The sequence below is a fragment of the Hevea brasiliensis genome, chromosome 16, assembly GCF_030052815.1.
Source record: "Hevea brasiliensis isolate MT/VB/25A 57/8 chromosome 16, ASM3005281v1, whole genome shotgun sequence".
NCBI classification, from domain to species: Eukaryota; Viridiplantae; Streptophyta; class Magnoliopsida; order Malpighiales; family Euphorbiaceae; genus Hevea; species Hevea brasiliensis.
This window is the reverse complement of record NC_079508.1, coordinates 67,369,330-67,389,277: the sequence shown is the minus strand read 5'-3', so window position 1 is coordinate 67,389,277 and position 19,948 is coordinate 67,369,330. Positions and strand designations below refer to the sequence as shown.

General features: G+C 35.4%; 1 pseudogene; it reads right to left on the bottom strand.

The window, feature by feature from the left end:
• Positions 1-1,273: 1,273 nt before the first annotated feature.
• LOC131174702 (UDP-glucuronate 4-epimerase 5-like) lies at positions 1,274-16,806 on the bottom strand (annotated as a pseudogene).
• Between the last annotated feature and the right edge of the window lie 3,142 nt (positions 16,807-19,948).

Here is a 19,948-nt window from a genome sequence, read left to right as displayed (position 1 = left end):
TCTTCTTGCCTTGCTTGATTGTCAATATTTGCTCGAGACCGAATATGTTTTGCCTGTGTAAAATTGCAGTCATTGTATTTTCTGTCATCCTTCAATGTCAATTATCATACGAAATTGTGATCAGTTGAAATTTGAGGGATGGTAAAAGCACACTCTGCATTTTAATTTCATGGTCTTTGATGATGCAGGGCTTCAATATTTTGTTCTTGTTTTATGATTTGTGATCTGAAGTACTTCATTCTAAATTTCTAATCAGATCATCTTCTTTTGTTGCGACTGATCAGCCAGTTAAGGTTATACAGATTCCTGCGAGACTTCCTGGTTCCTTAGTGGAGTGAGATCTAAATTTTTGTAGACATTTAATCTTGTTTTGTTAGCTAATTTTCTTGATCTCAGAAGTCAGGTATACTATTCATTGAAATTATTTAATTTTAGGTTTGTAAATCATTTTTCATGTTTTCTATTGCTTCATGGACAACAAGTTCCAGAACTAGGAATTTGCTGCTAATCGTTCCTCAAACGTATTCAAGATTGTGTTCAATGTTAAGATGGAGGAGATGTGGTTTCATATAGTGCAGAGTCTTAGTTCTTGATTCCTGCTATTCTTCAGTCACATGTCTCATCCAGAGGGAATTAAACGGAAATGGAATTTGGTTGATGGGTCCATGGGTCAGCATGCTGGCTATTCATTCTCCCTTGGGGTAGGCCGCTCCTCAAGTTCCTCAGTCAACAATGGGAGTTGGGCAACCGCTACAATGTCTTCAAGCAAAGAAACTGAAGAGGAAACAATGGATATGGAATCAGTCTTCATCTTCCATCTTGACAATGAGAAGATGCCATGTCCAAAGTACTCTGCTGGTTCATATCTTAAACGATCGCAGCCCTAGTTGGAACTGCAATTACAGCCCAAGGTGGACTTGGAATTGCGCCTCTGTTCTTGGCCCTCAAATTTTGATAGCTCTAGTGTCCATCTCAACTCTCCTCCACATGAATTTGGCATCTCCAAGCCACTTGCAGCTCGTGAGGCTTCAATTGCAGATGAAGAATCATCATGTTGGAAAACAGGGATTATTAGATTATTTCTGTAGCAGAATTCACATGATGATCGGTCAACTAACTTTTCTACTGGGATCCGGCAAGAAATTGCAGTGTTACTTCAATTGTTCCAGACCTCTCATCCCCAGTAAGTTCAGTTGCCGGTAATTCTGAGATATTACAGCGGCAAAAGTCACATAAACGCAGCTCTAGTTCCAAATTGTGTAAGGTTCAGGGATGTCGAAATGGTGCCAGAGGTGCTTCTGGTCGTTGTATTTTCCATATATGTGAAGAAATAAAAATAAATAACCACTGTTAATACAATACAGATATGCCCTGCAAAGACTACGCTTATCTGTTGACCCCGTGTAGCTCAAAATTAGCATTGATTTTGATGATAACAAAACTCAAAGAGAATCTATCTAACCCAACTTTAGATGTGTAGATTCTTTGTCTTATTACTAAAGAATTCTTGAAGTTGCATCTAATGAGAAAGGGTACTCAAAGGCATTTCAAGACAAATACAAAATGAGAAAAGGACAAGACTATGGAAGCCAAGACTCAAAGAAAAGGTATGAAAGGCATAGTATTAAGGAGTGAGTCTTAGGTTTTTTGTGAAAAGAATGAATGAGAATTCAGTCATATGGAGCTCAAAAATAAAATTTTATCTTCTGATTACTTTTTCTCATCATGACCTTGGATACTACCATTGAAATATTTTTTAAGGTCTAAATCATTTGACATTGCAAGTTGAGATATGCAGCTGTTGACTTAGTTTCCTAACTGGTTTGCTAAAATTTTCGGTTTGCTAATGTGTTTGCTAAAAACATTAGTTTACTAACCAGTTTGCTGACTGCTCCTAAAATTTTATTAGTTTGCTAACTGACCAGAGCTGCTCAACTTCGCACAAAAGGACAAAATAACGGCTATTTTGTCTTGGGCAGTGTGTATAACGTTCCAAAAGGGTTTCAAACGGTCTAAAATGATTTGGGACTATAAATACACATTCTTCACTTCATTTACACTTAATGAAAGCTTACATTTGAACTCCAACATTGATTTTTCATTTATTGCTTTCATTCAAGAGCTTTAAAGATTTTGAGCTTCCATTGGCAAATCAACTCATCTTTTCTTTATAGTTTGATTTGTATTGAGTAAGAGTGAGTGTTGAAATATTAAATTACATTCAAGAGAGGTTGTACAAGCACCTATTGAAGCTTGGGAGAGTTAGTGATTGTGTGTCACGACCCAACCTATGGGCCGGACCGGCACTAGGACCTGGGCCAGCCTAAAGCCCCCGAGGCCCGTAGTAAGCCTTAACTATTCATTTACCCAACTCTAAGGCCCATTTGGGCCCAATTTCAAGAAAACAAACGGACAGAGTCCGGCCATAAAATGGACTTACCAACGGGGAGTTTTCGACTCACCCGACCTGTAAACACAATATATAGTCAATTGGGGAGCTCAGCTCACCCTCCACATACTCATCAACATAATAATAAATGGGAGCTCAGCTCCCTCATCCAATCCATCAAACATGCATATCATTATACGTTTACAGGTCCAACATGATAATAATATTACAGACCATAATCAAATAAATACTTCTAACACATGCGGAAATTCTAGGAGTAAATAAAATTACACAAATATTGATAAACAACCTGCGAAGGAGAAAAGCAGGTTAACAAAAATAAAATCCTCCTGTAGCCTGAAAAAAATATTGAATAGGAGTGAGCGTTCGACTTAGAGAGTAAAATATCAATTTTAACCATAATCTCTATAACTATCTAAAACTAATGCACCCTGTAGAGTGAAATGCAACATCAACATCATTTTCACATCATAACATCAAAAAGGTAATTTGGAGCACTCACGCACCCTGTAGCATCAATCATAACATATGGGAGCTGATCCCCTATACAGCTCTCTTAAATCCAACCTGGTGCCAGCGAAGAACTCAAGGCGGACTTTCGCTTAATAAGCCAAATCGAGGGTCCCAGCGAAGAACTCAAGCCGTGACTACCCCTCGAAGGATCGGGTCCCAGCGAAGAACTCAAGCCGTGACTACCCGTCCTATCCATAGTCCACACCACATCACACGCACGCCAACGCACGCACACTGCTCCAAATTACCACAACAACATCATGGCACTTTAACATTTATCAATGCATCATAAATCGTGCCTAGAGTTTAACTACATAAATATATGCATATAAGTGATACATGGGCATGCTGAACATATAATAATATCGAAATTACAATTAAAATTAATATTTTACTCACAGACTTGACGACAATCACGTGGCGGTGGGCGGAGGAAGAAGGCATCAGCTCACGACAATTTTATTACAATCATTTAATAAATCTGACTCAATACAAACAAAGAAAAAGACCAATACGTCCTAAGTCGTGCCGAAAATCCGGCAGAGTCTCCCCTATACCTAGGACCTACCCAACCTGCAAAAAGGCTCAAATCACACTTCTATATTCACAACTCATATATCCACAGTTCAATCACATCACACAGCCCCTCCTGGGCCCATCAAATCAGTCATTCATCACAGTATGTAAAATTGCAATTTAGTCCTTATAATTGATCATTTTTGCAAAGACTGCCCAAATAAGCTCTAAAAATTCTAAAACTTTGCCCCGCGGTCCTTAGCAATATTACTAAGCTATTGCAAAAAGAATCGTAATTTTCTAAGCTACCACGAATATCTTACGGATTTTTAATCCTATTTAAGCACTAGAAAATTACGTAAAAACAAGGTTCGGGTTTACCTTTACCGATTCCGACTTTGGGAACGCGCTCGGGACGTCTGACAATGGGGGGCAAGCCAAAACCTCGGTCCAATTCGGAGACTTTTCCAGAATGCATGCGGCCCAAAATTTGCGACTTGGTCAATCGTCGAATTTCCGCGAATCGAGGATACCTACACGAAGCCCATAACACGGGGGTTAGTACATAAAATTTTCAGAATTTTCTAAGCTCATTAAATGCTCGGAAAAACACTGCGAAGTTCTGTGGGACCCACCGAAAAACGGTGTCGGAAAAATTCGAAATTTATATCGTTGCGAAGCTCTCGACGATGGAGCGTCTTTGGTAGCCTCGGTTTTCTCGTGGGATTCACGGTTTTTAGAAATCTAGCCCAAAAGTCGAAATGGGCTAAAATCTTCCCGAGCAAAAATCGGACAAACCGCTCCATGGATTTGGCGTTCTTGGTGTCTATGGAAAGCTCGCCGAGTAGATGATTTTAGACACAAGACCGGTCCAATCGGTGGCGGATCGGCCAATTTGGCCGGGAAGCTGAATCGATGCGCTGAGCGTTGCGGGCGTTTTACGGCCGTTTGAGCGGTGTGGCCAGTGGGAGGGTGGCGCGGCCACGTCGGGTGAGGCTGGCGGTGGTGGCCGCTGGGGTGGGGAGGAGAGAGAAAACGCGAGGAAGAGAGAAGGAGGAAGGAACGCGTGCGAGAGGAAGAAAAAGAGAAGAGGACCGGTCCGATTCGACCGGTCCGATCCGGTCCGGTTCGATTCGGCCGGTTCGATTCAGAATACAAAATTTTTGAATTTTTACTCTACCTCGGGACCGAAAACGAGATCCAAAAATTCCGAAAAAATTCCAGAAAACTCAGAAAAATACGTAGACTCCAAATATATTTTTAGTTTTGCCACGTGGTCTTTAAATTAATTTTTAAAAATTATCAAAGTTTATATTTTCGGAAAATCGAACCCGATTTTTAAAATCCAAAAAATCTCAAAAAATTCCTAAAATTTAAATAAAATTAAAAAACCAAAAATGCTCATAAATTTAATATTTTTGGGGTGTTACATTGTGATTGCACTTGAGAAGGTTTCAAGCTACCTTGGTGTAAAAGCTTGGTGTTGAGAAATTGTAAAGGGCTTTTGGTCTCTTGCCTTCAAAAGAGCAAATAGTGGAGAGAAGACTCAAAGAGGGTTCTTTGAGAGAGTGGATGTAGGCTAGTTAAGCCGAACCACTATAAAAATCCTTGTGTTTGATCTCTCTATCCTTTACCCTTTTACTTATGTGCAATTTTAAATTTTTCTTCATATACATGATATTGAATGTTGGTTAAATAGATTGAGTTGATAAATTTGTGGACATATTAAGTGACTTGAGAAATCAATTGTATATTGTATGGTGCATGCCTTGTTAGATATTGCCATATACATTGATTGAGGGTTAAATTGCATCTTAGGAACACATTGTTGAAGCTCATATTGTTTTCATTACATATAGAGAAACACTTAGTTGAACATAGCCACAATTTTTCATTAGGTTACAAGCAAGGGCCAAAAATTTGTTAAAGTCCAATTCACCCCCCTCTTGGACTATTTTTGGGACAACAAATTGGTATCAGAGCTTGACTCTCTTGCTTAGGGTATTACAACCTTAGAGTGATCCATAATGGCTAGTTCATCTAGTAATACTGCTGGTATACCTGCATCTTTAGTTGAAGGCTACTCAATCACTAGACCACCACTTTTCAATGGCACTAATTATTCTTTTTGGAAAGTAAGAATGAGAAATTTCATACAATCTGTAGATATTGATGCATGGAGAATTATTAAAAATGGTCCACATGTTCCCCAAAAGAATGGTCCAGGAACTTCAAAAGTTCCAAAACTTGAAGATGAATATGATGACAATGATTGGAAGAAAATTTTTATAAATGCCAAAGCTATCAATATTTTGCATTGCTCACTTGACCTTAATGAATACAATCGTGTTTCAGGATGTCAATCTGCTAAGGAAATTTGGGATAAGCTTGAAGTGACTTATGAAGGAACTGATGTTGTTAAAGAGTCCAAAGCAAACCTTCTTATTCGAGATTATGAAATTTATTTGAAATGAGGCCAGGAGAATCAATTGCGGATATGAGTACAAGGTTTACTGATCTTGTAAATCTTCTCAAAGCGCTTGGTAAAAGATTTGAGGAAGCTGAACTTGTGAAGAAAATTCTTAGATCACTTCCAAAGTGTTGGGAAGCAAAGACAACAGTTATCCAAGATACCAAAGATTTCAAAACGTTCACCTATGATGAACTCATTGGTTCTCTCATTGCACATGAGATGGTATACAAGAAGGATGAAGTTGAAAATGAGCAAAAGAAGAAGAAAAGTATTGCTCTCAAGTCAAATAAGGATGAAGATAAGAAGAAAGGAGTTGCATTCAAAGTTGACTCAAGTGACAACTCAAGTGCTTCGAGTAAAGATGATGATGAAATGGCTATGCTTGCAAGAAAATTTAAAAGAGCTTTCAAGAAAGGAGGAAGCAAATACAAGAAATTCTTGAAAAAGTATACTCCCAAGGATAAACACTTCAGAGATTCAAAAGAAGAAATTGTATGTTATGAGTGTCACAAACCTGGACATATCAAGCCCAAATGTCCATTGCTCAAAAAGAAGAAAGGAAAAGAAGATAGGAGCAAGAAAGCTATGAAAGTAGTATGGAGCAACAGTGAAGAATCTTCAAATGATGAATCAAGTGATAAAGAGGCTGCTCTTCTTTGTATGATGGCACTTGAAGAGAAAGTCGAAAGTTCACAAAAGGAAGAAGAAAGTGACAATGAGGTAAACTCTTATGAATCTCCTAATGTAGAAGAACTTGAACTTGCATTTGCTAGAGTATATGATGAGTATAGAAATTACAAGAGAAAGTGCACTAAAATGAATTTAGAGATTGAATCATTGAGATCACAAAATATTACCATGTCCAATGTGTATAAAGAAAATGAATTTTACAAAGGACAAATTGCCATGTTTAAAGAACTAGATTTAGAGTTGAAAATCTCAAAAGATACTTGTGAAATGCTCATTGAGAAAAATAAAGTTCTTGAAACTAAAGTAGAGTCTTTGACAAATGATTTGGCAAAATTTACAAAAGGAAAAGAAACTCTAGATGTACTTCTTGGAAACCAAAGAATTTCAAATGAGAAATATGGAATTGGTTTTGATGGTTTCATGAACTATGACAAGTACAAGAATCATTTCATTAAAGCATCTACATCTTCCTTGCCTAATGTTACATGTTATTATTGCAATAAAAGTGGTCATATGATTAGCTCTTGCGCATTTAGGAAAGGTCATCTTAAGGTAAAGAAGGTATGGGTACCAAAGGGAACCTTACCTAAGGTCACTAACCCCCAAGGACCCAAAGTTGCTTGGGCACCTAAAGCTAAATGATTAAATTTCAGGTTTGTTGCAAAGGGATGAAGGAAAGTGAAAAATGGTACATAGATAGTGGTTGTTCAAAGCACATGACTGGTGAAAAGGGCAAGTTTTCAAAAATCACAATGAAAGATGGAGGATACGTAAAATTTGGAGATAAAGGGAAAGGAAAAATAATTGGAAATGGCACAATAGGAACCAAACCTTGTATTGAAGATGTTTCACTTGTTGAAGGTTTGAAATACAACTTGCTAAGTGTAAGCCAACTCTGTGATAAAGGTTTTGAGGTAAAGTTTACTTCTTCTCTATGTACAATTAATAACTTAGATAATGATACATTGTTCATTGCAAATAGATCCAATAATGTTTACTTGCTTGACATGAATAATTTTGAAACTAATCATGGTACATGTCTAGTATCTCTTGATAACTCTAGTTACTTGTGGCATAGAAGACCAGGTCATGCAAGCATGCATACACTCTCAAAATTGTCTAAGAAAGAACTTGTTAATGGCCTTCCTAAGATTAAGTATGAAAATGAATTTCAATGTAGAGCTTGTGCACTAGGAAAGCATACTAGAGCATCTTTTAAATCTAAAAATATTGTGTCTACCACTAGGCCATTAGAATTGCTTCATCTTGATTTATTTGGACCCGTAACTCCTACTAGTCTTGGTGGAAAGTCATATGCTTTAGTTATTGTTGATGACTATTCAAGATATACATGGACATTTTTCCTTGCTCATAAAGATGAAACTTTTGAAAAATTCACCTCTTTTAGTAAAATGGTTCAAAATGAAAAAGGCTTTTGCATCTCATCTATAAGAAGTGACCATGGAACTAAATTTGAAAATGATTTGTTTGAGAAATATTGTGATAAACATGGAATTAATCATAATTTTTCAGCTCCTAGAACACCACAACAAAATGGGGTAGTAGAAAGGAAAAATAGGACTTTGCAAGAAATGACTAGAACTATGTTGAGTGAAAATAATTTGCCAAAATACTTTTGGGCTGAAGCTGTTAATACATCTTGCTATGTGTTGAATAGAGTTTTGATTAGACCAATTTTGAAAAAGACCCCCTATGAGCTATGGAAAGGAAGGAAACCAAATATCTCATATTTCAAAGCATTTGGTTGTAAGTGTTATATTTTAAATAACAAGAAGGATAACTTAAAGAAATTTGATGCTAAATCCGATGAAGGAATATTTCTTGGGTATTCAACAAAGAGTAAAGCCTATAGAGTGTTCAATAGAAGAACTTTGGTTATTGAGGAAACTATTCATGTTTTATGATGAGACTAATCCTTCTATTAGAAGGAAAAATGCTTGTGATGATAATAATGAGCAGATTTTTGGAAAAGAAAATTCAATATCAAGTCAAGAAATGGAACAAGTTGATGACAAAGATGAGGAAACTCAAGGAGAAACTACAATAGATGTCCATGATGCCAATGAAGATCAAATTAATGAAGAAATGCCAAATTTGGAAGAATTACAAGTAAATGAGCCTCAACATGAAGATTTGCCTAAAAAATGGAGATTCCATAGAAATCATCCCCAAGAAGACATTATTGATGATCCATCTCAAAGGATGATGACTAGAGCACAATTGAGAAGATATTTTGGTAATGTTGCTTTTGTTTCACAAATTGAACCTAAATGTTTTGAAGATGCTCAAAATGATGAAAGTTGGATTCTTGCCATGCAAGAAGAACTAAATCAATTTGAGAGAAATAAAGTTTGGAATTTAGTGCCTAGACCAAAAGATCATTCAATTATTGGTACTAAATGGGTTTTTAGAAACAAAATGGATGAAAAAGGCAATGTTGTTAGGAACAAAGCTAGACTAGTGGCTCAAGGCTACAACCAAGAGGAAGGGATTGATTTTGATGAAACCTTTGCTCCGGTTGCTAGAATTGAGGCTATTAGGATGTTGTGTGCCTTTGCATGTTTCAAGGATTTTATGCTTTATCAAATGGATGTCAAGAGTGCATTTTTAAATGGTTATATTGATGAGGAAGTGTATGTTGCACAACCAGGCTTTGAAAATCATGAGCATCCAAATCATGTTTATAAACTCACTAAAGCTTTATATGGTTTAAAGCAAGCTCCTAGAGCATGGTATGAAAGGCTTAGTAAATTCCTTTTACAAAATAATTTTCAAAGAGGCAAAGTGGATACAATACTTTTTGTTAAGAAGCATCATGATGATATGCTCATTGTGCAAATTTATGTTGATGATATAATTTTTGGTGCTACTAACGAATCTCTTTGCAAGAAATTTTCTAAGATTATGCAGAATGAATTTGAAATGAGCATGATGGGTGAGCTCACATTCTTCCTTGGACTTCAAATTAAGCAAATGAAAGATGGCATCTTCATAAATCAATCAAAGTACATCAAGGATATGCTAAAGAAATTTAAAATGGAAGATTTGAAGAGCATGGACACTCCTATGAGTTCAACAATTAAAATGGACAGTGATGAAAAAGGTAAAGAAGTAGATACCAAGCTTTATAGAGGTATGATTGGCTCTCTTTTGTATCTTACTGCATCTAGGCCAGACATACACTTCAGTGTTTGCTTGTGTGCAATATTTCAATTATGTCCAAAAGAATCTCATCTAAGTGCAGTTAAAAGGATTTTTAGATATCTCATTGGCTCACAATCAATTGGTTTATGGTATCCAAAGTGTGAATCATTTAATCTTGTTGGCTATAGTGACTCTGATTTTGCTGGATGTAGACTGGATAGAAAAAGTACTTCAGGTACTTGTCAATTTCTTGGTCTTGCACTAGTTTCTTGGCACAGTAAGAAACAAACTTCAGTAGCTTTATCTACAGCTGAGGCAGAATATATAGCTGCTAGTAGTTGTGTTGCTCAAATTTTATGGATGAAACAACAATTGGAAGATTTTGGTTTAAAATATAATCTTGTCCCAATTAGGTGTGACAACACTAGTGCCATAAACTTGGTCAAAAATCCAGTCCAACATTCAAGAACTAAACATATTGAGATCAGACATCATTTTATTAGAGATCATGTTCAAAATGGAAATATCAAAATTGAGTTTGTTACCTCTGAAAATCAACTTGCTGACATTTTTACAAAGCCTCTTAATGAAGAAACATTTTGTAGAATTAGAAGAGAAATTGGTATGTGTGAACTATTTGTTTGAAATTTAATTCATAATAATTTCATGTTTTACATTTTGTTTAATATGTGAGTGAACTGCTGTAATATAAGTTTGCTAAGAAATCTTTAAAGAATATTAGCTAACTTGTTTGTATACTCGTGAAATTAGTTTACTAAGTTGTATGCTAATATTGCGTGACGAAAATTAGTTTGCTATATCTTGTACTGTTCAAATTTCAAACCGAAAGGTGATTGTTCTTGAAATTTTTCTGCATGTCCAGCAATGCATTTATCTTTTCACATTTGATATCACATTCTCAGTGCTGTGTCAGTCATGTAAAAATGTTTAGGTGTGCATATAGGGACAGATAAACTTGTTTGAAATATAGAATAAAATAAAATAAAAAGTAAGAAAACCGGTTCAGTTGAAAGTACAGTGACAATGAAAAGCGCGGGACTCAAGAGGACTTAAACCCTCTGCCACACGAAACCCCCACGCGTTCTCTCTCTCCTCTGTATCGATTGCCGTCACCTCCCAAAACATACCCAATACCTCTTTCCGGCGAAACATACCCTAACTCACCAAAAATCTCAAGTTTCCTTTCCTCTTCCTCTCTTCACTCACCGAAACACCATTACCCGATTTTATTTTTGTCTTAATGGCTCGCACCAAACGAAAATCCCCTGTCGCTGCAGCTGCTTCTTCTTCCTCGTCAGCCTCTGATGATGTTCCTATCGCGGCATTGCGAAAGAAAATGAAAGGAAAACAAAACTTGCCGAAATCGAAATCCGCTAGTGAGTCTTCAAACTCGTCTAAGGGTGTCGAATCCTCTAAATCGATGCCAGAAAAGAAAAAGGCAGGACAAAAGCAAGGGATGGATACCAAACGAAAAATGCGTACCGAAAAATTTTCGGGTTCAGTGGATAAAGCACTATTGGATTGCAAATTCATCAAATGGGAGAACTTTCATCAGGTAAACTTTCAATTTAAAGAGCTTTTTGAGTTTCAAGGATGGTTGGATGTGTGTGAATGTGCAAATGAGTACTACCCTAGGCTTGTTCAAGAATTTTATAGAACCATGAGAACTGTTGATGATGAGGATCGATTTGAAGTGATTTTGAATACCAACACATATAGTATTTACTGTTGAGCCCGATAGCCACGGCTTTGAAATTGCCCAATGATGGAAATAGAATTTCCACACATAAGGATGTTGCTAGGGTGGCGGGATTCAATCTGGTTGAGTTTGAAAATGAGGTGTTCCTGCTAACTTGCCAAAAATGAGAAGTCCACTAGCACAAAGGCACTTCAACATATCAAAATCATTCACAGTATGGTGAACTATATTTTCTGTCCTAAATCTGGCAGTTATGGGTATTTGAGTCACTTGGACATGTGTATTATGTGGCATATTGTGCATAAAGTTAGATTGAATCTAGCTTATTTAATTTTCAAAAACATGTGCAAAGCTTATGGAATTGGAAAACTGCCGTATGCACACCTTCTGTCTGCTGTGTTTAAAGAGCTACATGTGAATGTTTCTAAGGAAAGCTCTCGGGCTGACTTGATAGTGCTTAGAGAAATACATTCAGACACTGATGGGAGAAAGACAAGATTTGAAAAGGGTGGTTCCTCCTCTGCTAAGGTTGATTCTGAATCAGCTAGTGCAGTTTTGAGTGAAATTCAAGGGATAAAAGCTACTGTTAATGAACATTTTAGCTCAACAAATCAGTCCCTTGACATTCTCAGAAAATTTGTGGATGTGGTTGACTATAAAGTGAGTCACCTGCTCACTCAAAATGAGGAGTTAAAGAAGCTGATTATGGATCTTCAGCAGGCCAAGAAAATTGGAGTTCCAACTAAAGTTGAAATTTGCTACTCAAGTTTCTGCTGATAAGGGAGAAAGCAACAAAGTTGAAGAGTCTCCTGCTGCTATGGCATATGAAAGTGGCCAAGTAGCTGAATCTGAACCTGAACCTGCAGTGGATGCCCATGTTGAGCATGCTAGTGACCAGGTCCTTGAACCTGAGATTGGTCCTACAGCTGATGTACCTACTGAACTTGATGGTAAAAAGGTTGTAGCAACTGAAAGTGAGTTACCAAAGGAAAGTGCAACGGTTCTAGAATCTGAAAAAGCTGTTGAACCTCCACCTGCACCACCAGTTGAGCCAGCTGCTGCTCCTACGCAGCACCAGGAACCTTCTTTAAAAGATCACCAAGCTAGTGCTCAAACTCATTATCTGCGATTCTTGCCCCTGCAGCAAAGAAAGGTAAGAAAAGGTACAAGTCAACCGTGTCAAATCCATACCAGACCCTCGCTGCTGCTCTTCAACCACAATCTGAAGAAGATGAGCCCGAGAAAGATGATCAAGTGGCTGAACAAGCACCTCAGCCCCCTGTTATTAAACTCCCTAGGAAGAAAATGGTGACTTCAAAATCCACTCGCAGAGAATGTGAGACTTAAATAGCATATCATCTGGATTTTTAGTTTACTATCTGCATATTTAGTTTCCTAGTCTGTTTGCTACTATTGGTTTTTAGTTTGCTACTGTCTACCTTACTGCGTTTACCTTGGGCTAACATGATTCCTTTTGGATTATTTTCTCCTATTTCCTTTTTGATTGATGACAAAAAGGGGGAGAATGGATATGGATATGTGATTTGTGAATATGTGTTCATGTGTTCATACCTGTGTTGATGAACATGGAAATATGGAAATGTGTTGATATATGTGTTCATGTGTTCATACCTGTGTTGATGAACATGGAAATATGGAAATGTGTTGATATACTTGTGAAGTGTGATGATATGTGAATATGTGTTGATACTTGTGTTGACGGAAATGTGTTTATACTGGTGTTTATATTTGAGAATTGTGAATATGCTTTATAGCATAAATTCAGGGGGAGCTTATAATAGATTTCTTGGAAATTATGTGCATATATTTAGGGGGAGCATTTTCGGTATACTATACTTGGATTTACATATTCACATAAACTTTCACACACTTTTATTTTTTATTGTTGATTCAATTGAGTTTTGTCATCATCAAAAAGGGGGAGATTGTTGACCCCGTGTAGCTCAAAATGAGCATTAATTTTGATGATAACAAAACTCAAAGAGAATCTATCTAACCCAACTTTAAAGTGATGTGTAGATTCTTTGTCTTATTACTAAAGAATTCTTGAAGTTGCATCTAATGAGAAAGGGTACTCAAAGGCATTTCAAGACAAATACAAAATGAGAAAAGGACAAGACTATGGAAGCCAAGACTCAAAGAAAAGGTATGAAAGGCATAGTATTAAGGAGTGAGTCTTAGGTCTTTTGTGAAAAGAATGAATGAGAATTCAGTCATATGGAGCTCAAAAATAAAATTTATCTTCTGATTACTTTTTCTCATCATGACCTTGGATACTACCATTGAAATATTTTTTAAGGTCTAAATCATTTGACATTGCAAGTTGAGATATGCAGCTGTTGACTTAGTTTCCTAACTGGTTTGCTAAAATTTTCGGTTTTCTAATGTGTTTGCTAAAAACATTAGTTTACTAACCAATTTGCTGACTGCTCCTAAAATTTTATTAGTTTGCTAACTGACCAGAGCTGCTCAACTTCGCACAAAATGACAAAATAACGGCTATTTTGTCTTGGGCAGTGTGTATAACGTTCCAAAAGGGTTTCAAACGGTCTAAAATGATTTGGGACTATAAATACACATTCTTCACTTCATTTACACTTAATGAAAGCTTACATTTGAACTCCAACATTGATTTTTATTTATTGCTTTCACTCAAGAGCTTTAAAGATTTTGAGCTTCCATTGGCAAATCAACTCATCTCTTCTTTATAGTTTGATTTGTATTGAGTAAGAGTGAGTGTTGAAATATTAAATTGCATTCAAGAGAGGTTGTACAAGCACCTATTGAAGCTTAGGAGAGTTAGTGCTTGTGATTGCACTTGAGAAGGTTTCAAGCTACCTTGGTGTAAAAGCTTGGTGTTGAGAAATTGTAAAGGGCTTTTGGTCTCTTGCCTTCAAAAGAGCAAATAGTGGAGAGAAGACTCAAAGAGGGTTCTTTGAGAGAGTGGATGTAGCCTAGTTAAGCCGAACCACTATAAAAATCCTTGTGTTTGATCTCTCTATCCTTTACCATTTTACTTATGTGCAATTTTAAATTTTTCTTCATATACATGATATTGAATGTTGATTAAATAGATTGAGTTGATAAATTTGTGAACATATTAAGTGACTTGAGAAATCAATTGTATATTGTATGGTGCATGCCTTGTTAGATATTGTCATATACATTGATTGAGGGTTAAATTGCATCTTAGGAACACATTGTTGAAGCTCATATTGTTTTCATTACATATAGAGAAACACTTAGTTGAACATAGCCACAATTTTTCATTAGGCTACAAACAAGGGTCGAAAAATTATTAAAGTCCAATTCACCCCCCTCTTGGACTATTTTTGGGACAACATTATCAATGGGCAAATCAAACGCATTGCAAGTCGAATACTCCACCTGTGTATCATAATCAAATGAAGAAAGATTACAAAGTATGTGCGAAAATGGATATTTCAAATTTAAAGAACGTTTATCATTCACCAGTGTAATAACTGAGGTACCATCTCACAAACTTCTTCAGCCCCGTTTCCAAATCAGTTGTAGGCTTATAGCCAAGCTCCCTCTGCGCAAAACTAATATTAGCGTGTGTAAACTCCACATCCCCATTTCTAGGCAATGGCAACACCTTTTTCTTAGCCTTCATCTTCAAAAGACTCTCCAATATGCCAATAAGCCGACTCACAGGTACTCGCGAAGTATTCCCCAAATTGAAGACCCTCAATTGCGCTGCCCCCCTCTTCTTTCCTCCACTCCAAGTGCTCTTCTTTGCAGTATCCAAGGCCGCCAAACACCCCTTCACGATATCGTCAACGTAGGTGAAATCCCTTGCTACACTCCTTCCATCAGCTGTTTGGAAGATACCGATCTCCTTCCCCTTCAAAATATCCTTAGTAAAAAAGAAATACGCCATGTCGGGCCTTCCCCATGGCCCATAAACAGTGAAAAACCGCAACCCAGTAATGGAAAGACCATAAATATGGTTGTACGTATGAGCAATTTCCTCCCCTGCCTTCTTAGTTGCTGCATATAAACTCGCAGGCTGACCAGTCCTATCCTTCTCTGAAAAGGGTACCTTCGAATTAAGCCCGTATACAGAGCTGGATGACGCCCACGCAATTGCAGGCTGCGGATTCGCTAATTTACAAACCTCAAGCAAACTGACAAACCCGCCAACATTGCTATGCACATAAGACTTGGGATTTTGCATTGCATAACGTACTCCAGTTTGAGCAGCTAGGTGCATTACATGGGTAAAAAGCACCACATCAAAAAGCTTCTTTAATAATGCCATGCCATTGATATTAGGGCTGAGCACAATACGGTTCAAACCGAAAAATCGAACTGAACCGATTCAATTCGATTTAATCGGTTTGATTTTTAAAAATTAATCGGTTCGGTTCGGTTTTAATTTATAAAAATTTCGGTTATTTCGGTTCGGTTCGATTTTAAAGAGAAAAAATCAAACCGAACCGAATAGTGATTTATATAGTCAAATCGAACTAAATCGAACCGAATCGATTTTTGAATTAATTTATTTTTATGAAAAATTTATGAATTATATTTAATTTTATATATATTAATTATTTAATTTCATTGATTAATGGTTATTAGGTTCAAACCAAAGTTAAAATTAGACCAAATAACTTAAAAATCAAGTCTAAATTAAAAAATTAATCAAAAATCAAACTGATCGATTTAAACCAAACTGAACCGAATTAAAACGGTTCGATTTAATTTGATTTTTCACTAATTTCGATTCGATTCGATTTCTAAAATTAACAATTCAATTTTTATATTTTAATTCGATTCGGTTCGGTTTGAACACATTGCTCACCCCTAATTGATATCCCCTTCCACTATAAAAACCCCAGATAGCTCTAATAGCTTTTGCCGGGCTCTTTTGAGGCTGGTATCGTAGTAGTGATTGAAATTGTCAAGCCCAAGCACGCCATCTCCCCGACGTTTCAGCGCGACGGAGACATGGGTTCCGACGAAGCCAGCAGCACCGGTGACCAAAACAGTTAGGCCAGTGCGTAATTTGGGACGCGCAGATTTGGCGACCTTTTTCTCCCAGAGAGGACCGCCAGGTGGATCGGTTTTGGCTTGGCAGTGAGGGGAAGGAGGGGAAGGGGAGAGGAGGAAGACAAAGAGAAAGACAATAAAGAAGAGAAAGGAATAGAAAGGGAGTTTGGACAGAGAAGAGTGCAACCGCAGAGAACGATGGTGAGGGTAAAGGTACGTTGAGGATTTGTCCCTTTTGAATTTGCCTGGTGTGGAAGGCGGAGTGGTATTAAGGAGCGAGGACAAATTGTGCAACAAAATTTATGAAAAACCACCACTTGGGATTCTGGCATTTGTCGTGGCGACGGTGACCGCGATTGCGACGATGGATCGCGGTGGAATGATCGGTGGGCTTTTATGGGTTGAACGGGGGCGTCTGGACTCTGGAGTTGGGTCTTCGTCAAAGTGGCGGCGTTTTATGAGGTGAGGTGTGGAGTGGTTTCCTGTAAGGATGGCTACGGGCATTTGGTTCACGGTAGCTAATAGTTGGCAATTAAATAAGTAAATTAAAATATTTGATAACTTTAAAAAAATTAAAGTTGATAGGTAGTTGGTATAATATTTATTAATTGTATTTTATATTAATTATATTTTTAAAATTATTTTTTATTAATTAATAATTAATTTAATTTTTTTATTATATTATTTTTTTATTTTAATTTAAAAATTAATATTTTAATTTAAAAATTAATATTATAATTATTTTATATTTTTTATTTAATATTTTAATTAATGTATTTTAATTTTATTAAAATATTTTTTTATTAATAATATAAATCAGCTATTAACTAACTGTAACAGCTATCGATTTTCAGCTGCAACAGTTAAACCAAATAGGACCTAAGGATAGTGTTCCATAAAAATCATCCTACTCGAACTCAAAATTGATTAATATTATCAAAATCTGAATCCATTTCAAATCCGTTTAAAATTTATTCTCAACTATCCGAATCCATTCTAAATTCGATTATTATTATCTGAAAAAAATCAGAATCCGTTTAATTTTATATATTTTAATTAATATTTTGTATAAAAATTATTTTAATTAATAATTTATATTTTAAAATTTTAATAATTTCAAAAAATATTTAAATTCTATTTTATATAAAATAAAATATATAAAAATTTATAAATATCATTATAAAAATATTTATTTTATATTAAATTAAATATTTATATAAACAAGTTCGGGTAATAAATACCAATATATAAAATAAGAATCCGATCTAAATCCATCATGAGTATTATTTTTTAAATTCAAATTCATCCTGAACTCGATTATATAATATTCAAACTCGTCTTATTAAGATTTGATTAGATCGAGTATCCGTAAAAATTCGATCTATTTCCATCTCTAGTTACTAGTAAGAAAAGGGAAATGAGAAATTTTGCAGATATATGGAAAGAGAGTTATTTTTGATGATCGGTAGACAAGGTTTTTCTTTTTTTTAATGACCGGTTGACCAGTTTTATTAGCCTATTAGGGATTTTTTTTTTCTTCTGTTACAAGTGATTTATGCTTTTTTTTTTTCTATGAGTGGAAAAAGAAAGTAGCCAGAATATTTTTTTTTTAAATAAAAAAAATCCTCTAGTAGAATTAAGAAACAAGATTTGCCTTTTTTTTTTTTATATGAAATTCCAAAAGCAAGTTCTAAATTGATTATTTCGATTTACCGATAATCACTCTATGTCGAGACATATCGTTTATTTATAAAATAATTTTTATTTATATTTAGTGTAGGAATTTAATTAATTAATAATTATCATTTTAATTAAAATTATAATATATCTCACTTTTATATATATATATAATTTTTTATTGATTACGTATTTATACGCCTCACTATAAGTAAAAATATATATAGATAAGGGACTTTAGGACCTTAAATGGCCACTTCGTTCCTAAACAACTATAAGAAAATGAGATTGCCTAAGGGCTCTGCCAAGCTCCTTTGTGGTCTCTGACATTTCCTATGGTCGTGAGTTTCATCCTACTTTGTTTCTTGCTCCCAATCACCCTTTTGAACACTCCACGTGATGCTTGTTGTGGTGCTTCTTATGTGCTACCTCGCATGGCTTGTTCGAGCTCTTTTGGGTCTCCTTGTTCTTAGCGTTTGTCCTCTGGGTATCCTTCCAAGTTCACACAAGATAGGTGACGCAACTCTTTTTGTATTTGAAACCGCATTTGGTTTGTTTAATAAGCATCTCCAACTAGGGTTCTACTATAGCAGGCTTTTTTTGTTGGGGGCCTGCTTGCTAGATAGTCTAAGAACCATTTTTTTAAGCCTTCGTCTTGTTGTTACGTACTGGGCTTCTTTTCATGGCCTGTGAGCTTGTAATCCCTCTATTTTTAGTGTAATCATTTTATCTCTTGGCAAAAGAAAAAAAAATAAATACCCGATACCTATTTTATAATAAAAGAAACTTTTTTACAAAAAATTCATGGGAAAGCTTTGTGTTAAACTTTTTTACAAAAAATTCATGGGAAAGCTTTGTGTTATTTGATAAAAAATAATTTATTAATTTATTATTTATATTATTTATAAATAAAATAAATTTTACCACAAAATTAAATCAAATAAAATCTAAAAAAGTTTAAAAGTGCTGAGACATCCTTTTAAAAAAAAAAAAAATTATAAGAATGTATTATATTTTTTATTAGGCCGGCATTTGACAATAATTGGCTATGCGAATGACATCAAAGACTTGTCTATTATAAAAATTTTATTTATTAATTTTTTTTTTGTCCAATTAAAATGGACAAATTATATATTGTTTTGAAATATTCAAATAAAAAAAGGTATAATGATTTGTCATCAAATAAACTGCACAATTGAACTTATTTAACACCAATAATACTAAATAATTTACATAAGATGTTGAAAAATCGAAACGCTTGTTAATAAATTAAGGGAGTTTGGCACGATTTAATAAAGATAATTATTATATTTATAATTTAATTTTCATTAATATTATTAAAATTTTTAAAATAATAAATAAAACAAAAAATTTAAACAGAGGAAGTAACCTTCTACCAAACACATTCTGCGGATCAAAGTGAGGAACCAGTAAAGTAAAAAGGAAGAATTAAAGAACACATGGTTAAGATGTTGAAGAAAATGACTTGATAAAAAAATGTGTGCGTGGAAAAATTCAATTGGACAGTGACTGCCATGTATACTTATTGCATGGACTGCCACCGCCGTCTGCATGCGTAGAGACGATTTATTCACAGCCTCACCCTTATCGTCCTCTTCTTCCCTTTCTGGAAGGCCTGTTAAGTTGAGATTGGAAAGTGGCCGTTTTCATGCATTGAAATCTATTTTAAGACAAATTTCAATTAAATTTCCAATGCTAGAAAATATTTGCATATTATAAAAAAATATTT